This window comes from Macrobrachium rosenbergii, chromosome 46 (assembly GCF_040412425.1).
Source record: "Macrobrachium rosenbergii isolate ZJJX-2024 chromosome 46, ASM4041242v1, whole genome shotgun sequence".
NCBI lineage: Eukaryota > Metazoa > Arthropoda > Malacostraca > Decapoda > Palaemonidae > Macrobrachium > Macrobrachium rosenbergii.
In genome coordinates this window covers 32986718-32991412 of record NC_089786.1, presented here as the reverse complement: position 1 = coordinate 32991412, position 4695 = coordinate 32986718, and the positions used below count along the sequence as shown (strand labels likewise).

The following is a 4695-nucleotide window of genomic DNA, read 5'->3' as shown; positions in this document are numbered from 1 at the left end:
AAGGAGTGCCCCAAGGTCGCAAGCTGCCACGCATTACTTTTTGCAGTAAACATTGTGCTCATACAGGCACGTGCTCACTCATACACACATATAATACGCGCGCATACACACACACACACACACATACATTCATACATACATATATATATATATATATATATATATATATATATATATATATATATATATATATATATATATATATATATATATATATATAGTTGGTTGTGTTATGGGCTACTTTTCATAAACTATATGGATGTTTACTTATGCATATACTTCTTGTTTTGGTGTCTTCTTTTTTGCATTCCTCTTTTAGTCTCTCACTACACATTCTCTCATGTTTCTTTTTTTAATAATAATAATAATAATAATAATAATAATAATAATAATAATAATAATAATAATAATAATAATAATAATAAGTCACAGGATATGGAACACGTTATTAAAGCAACATTATTCCGTGAAGAATTTCATCATGGCCATTAGTTACTTATTTTAGTTAGTTTATTGAGAGAGTATACATTATATTATGTAATTAACCTGAAATTCTACAAATGTGTCCTTTTTATTACAAAAATCATGACAACCCACACATTAACCTTTTTTTCTAATATTGCGTCCAAAATAAAATGAAAAAATATAAGTCCTTCCACAAAGTTGACTAAGTACCAGGTACCTTATTCACAGAGAAATTTCTTAAAGAAATTCTTATTTTCCTTCTGGAAGCTTTCAAAAGAGAAAATTAACTGTGAACACCATCAGTTATTTACCGAAGACAGCGTTCTGACAGTGACACTACCAATTCCTGAGGTAGTTTGGTTGCTGCTGACATTTGAGAGTCACTTGAGTCGACTCTCGTGAGATGCCTAAAATGACTCAGAAACCCTGGCGATGCGGCAACAGGATTCAGAGGCTGAGGTTGCAGTCTGCTTTAATCATTTCCATATTCACCTAAAATTGTCGTTTTAATAGAAAGTAAATTGCACAATATAAATATGCTAGAAAAGGATTTGTGACGAATTATTTTAGAGAGAGAGAGAGAGAGAGAGAGAGAGAGAGAGAGAGAGAGAGAGAGAGAGAGAGAGAGAGAGAGAGAGAGACAATGTTCATTAGATTGTATATTCATTGATTACATCTGAAACTAAATATAAAAAGAATCACCTGTATTTTTATATAAAGATAACTGTTTTTGAGGAAAAGGCTCTTCCTCACTTCCCTATTACTTGACTCTGTTAACCTGAAGTTCAAAGGAACCGTCCAGATGTCATTTCAGTTCCATGTGAAGCATCAGCGTCCATGACGCATAGAGGTGTTTCATTCCTTTTACTGCAAGGCTGTTGAAAGGTGTCCATGGAAGTATTATTGATGGTGGATCCCGTGAGTTCAGGGCAGTATTTATTTCTATTACTCTCTGTTTATATCTGTTTGCTGTTTTTTTCCTTATTCATCTGATACCGTTTTCTTACACCATTTAGTTTTTAACCGCAAGGAAGCTGCCCTTCGTCGACAGTTGACCTTTGGATTAATGCTGGGAGTTTGCTTCTATAATGGAAACAGACTCAATTCCTAAATATAACTAGCGCAATAATATCTTATTCCTTTTTAACTGAGTGACAATTATCATCGTGCTAATTAATCTTGTGCTTAGATTAAGCCATTCCGTCCTTCTTCCAAAACATGTAACTACTGGGACAAGAATAGGAGTTGTTGATAGAATGCCTTAATGAATGTAAAGCCTATCTCTTTCTCTCTTTAGTACTTAAGAGCCTCTTGCCTCTCTTTGACTCTTGTATTATTGTACTATTGTATATGAGGTGATCCCAAAATTCATGCCTCGCTCATGACATAATACATTTCACTTGTAACACGACCTTGTCATCTCTGCGTGCCAGGGAATTGGGGCTTGCGGGACCATAGGTGTGCCTACCGAGTCCCAAGCAGCTACTGCCTGGCTCCTCCCGATACCAGATTGGAAGGAGAGGGGGCAGGGGTTTGGGTCGATGGCCATTTGTATACTAGTTTGGTATCGAAGATATTGCGTTCCTGCCACTTTCCTCTGCCACTCAAGGGCAACCTATAACCTTTTAAAACTCCAAATAAAAGATTTCTTCACTTTACACTGATTATCTAAAGAAAAATAAGAACAAAAATATTTTCATCTACTTATGATTATGATTAACTGCCGATTACAATCAACTCCGTCTTAGGGTTTACATAATTTATCATTATATGAGAAAAGGAAATTATATTTAAGTACATCTTTAATTCGATTTAAAAATAAGTTAAGGTTAATAAATTAAAATTTATAGTTTCCTGTATCATAGTTTAGTGTTTCATTTTTGCTGTTCACATTGTTACCAGTTGTCATACTTTTTCTCAGTCATTTACTCCAGTATGTTTTTCTTTAGTGCTCATTCATAATATACTTGAACTAAATTTTTTAAGGAGACACCAATAACATACACGTAAAAACTCTAGGCACCAAGGAAACACATAACATAATTAATCTGTATATTAACAATATACTATCATACATAGAGAACTTCCCTTAAGTAAAAATAAGTAACTTGATAAAACTATTAGAGGCTCTCATTAACTGCCTGAGGTCCTGAAGTAATTACAACTATTGATGCGAGGTAGTGGGTATAACACATGTGTCTCAATTCAGTTCGGTAATCACCTGAAAATTTCGATAGGTCATCAATTAATATTACCAAGCAGAACTAAAAGTCATAACAACTGCCTATAATTCCTGGCTTAACAGTAAACTACACATTTAAGCAGAATTACGTAAATGATTATTGGCTATCCTAGCAAAATTGAATAATATTAACACTCCCGAAAGGATAAATTGCTGACAATAACCATGTTAATATATATGCCAAGACACAAGACACGTAAAATTGGCTCATAGATGATTACATATATTAAAGACATGCAAGGCCTTACTTAAGAAATCACTTCCCCAAGCTGGAATTTACAAAGGGCTTGACTTAAGACCCACTCTCTAGTTGACCCTTACCTGTAATGAGTTCCAGAGCGGCAATTGGCAACATTAAGAGGTTATGTTCTGACTCTTGACACGACGAGGACGAGCGTTGTAGAACTTCTTCAAAACGACTGCACTAGTTCAAGATGGTAGGTCACTCCCCAGGATTAATCTACCCCACGATCATTGCTGGTACATAGGGCTTCTAAAAGTAGGAGAAAGTCAGATCCTTCCAAGTCCTAGTGATAGAAGTCAAGATTAAAATCTCCTACGAGAGGGTTTGCTTCCGAGTCGGAGACAACTCGCTGCCAGACTGCTTCGGCTAACTCCGTCATTACCGAAGTAAACATTTTTCCCCGATAACAACGGGAAACAGGTTGAAGGGTCTATTTAAAAGTGGGTCAAGGGTAATTACATAAGGGACAAGTAATTAATATAAATGAACCAATTTACATATCTTATGTCTTAACATATGAAAGACGTTAATAATCATACACCAAAATTAAATTTCTTTTAGTCCACCACCAGCGATGCAATTTTTTTTCAGTACAAAAATTGCATCTAAAAAATAAAATAATATACTAACATTTCACTCTGTCAAAATCTCCCTGGTCTTCTGCTCACTAACTATAGCAGCCTTTCTTTTGACACGGGGAGCCTCTGATAAAAGTTTAACAGAATCATTAGTCGACGAAAGTTCTGAATCATCCGATCTTTCGAGAAAAGGAATCAGTGTTGTAATGTGTCTTTTAACAACTTCCCTAGTAGAACCCTTTCGTATCAGTGCTCCTGTAACTTCACCGGTACTGTTAAATTGCAATTCTTTAACCAAACCCATAGGATAATTGTTAGGTTTTGTGTGCACCTCTTTCAGCAGGACAATATCCCCAATTTTAATACCCCTCTGTGTAATAGGTTGGTATCTATCCTTTTTATCAACAGCTTGGTTAATCAGTGTACCCAAAAACTCATTATGATATTGAGATAACAGATTATTTCTGACTTTCCTTAATTTCATATACTCATCCTTAACCTGTTGGGGATTTACACAAGGTTGCCAGTCAGGATCCTCATCTGGTATACCCTGTAATTCTGGAATGAGATTCAAGGAAGTCAGTTCATAGCCCTTAACTAACTTCTCAGGTGTAATTGGTTCAGGTACAAAGTCTAAATCTTCTTCTCTAAGGGATTCCTTAAAGGCTATAGGTCTCCTATTAACAAGGTGAACAGTGTGACAAACAATAAATTCAAAGTCCTCATAAGATAAAACAAGATTTTTTATACTTCCAAACAACAATCTTTTAACCTGTTTGACACAAACTTCAACAAGAGATCCAAGCTTACTGCATCCTTTAAAGTATTGCTGAAACTTTCCTAGAGTAATAGGAATCTGAACTACCTTGCTCCTGTAAGTTTTAACACCATTGAAACCATGAATTGTAAGATTAACATTATTTTTGATAGTTTCGAAGTCATAAGTATCAGCTAACTTCTGTGAAACAAAAGTGCTTTGAGACCCACTGTCTTTTATACCCCTATACAAGCGCTCTTGTCCAACAATGCCAAAAGTGAAAGTAGGAAGAACAGAGTCACTAACGAAATTTGAGAACACTGTAACCCCATTATTTGTTTCTGCGCTTGTTATAGCTTCACTTTTCTTACAATCATGTGAATTATCTTTGTTACACAGAAAGGAAAAT

At 35.2% G+C, this 4695-nt stretch overlaps 1 long non-coding RNA gene across 1 annotated transcript; it reads right to left on the bottom strand.

Annotated features, from left to right (window-relative positions):
* Positions 1–2427: 2427 nt before the first annotated feature.
* On the bottom strand, positions 2428–4359 carry LOC136830069 (uncharacterized). The gene is made up of 2 exons (XR_010850547.1): positions 3029–4359; positions 2428–2686 (listed from the first exon to the last, which is right to left on the bottom strand). It is a non-coding gene; the product is annotated as an uncharacterized lncRNA (long non-coding RNA).
* Between the last annotated feature and the right edge of the window lie 336 nt (positions 4360–4695).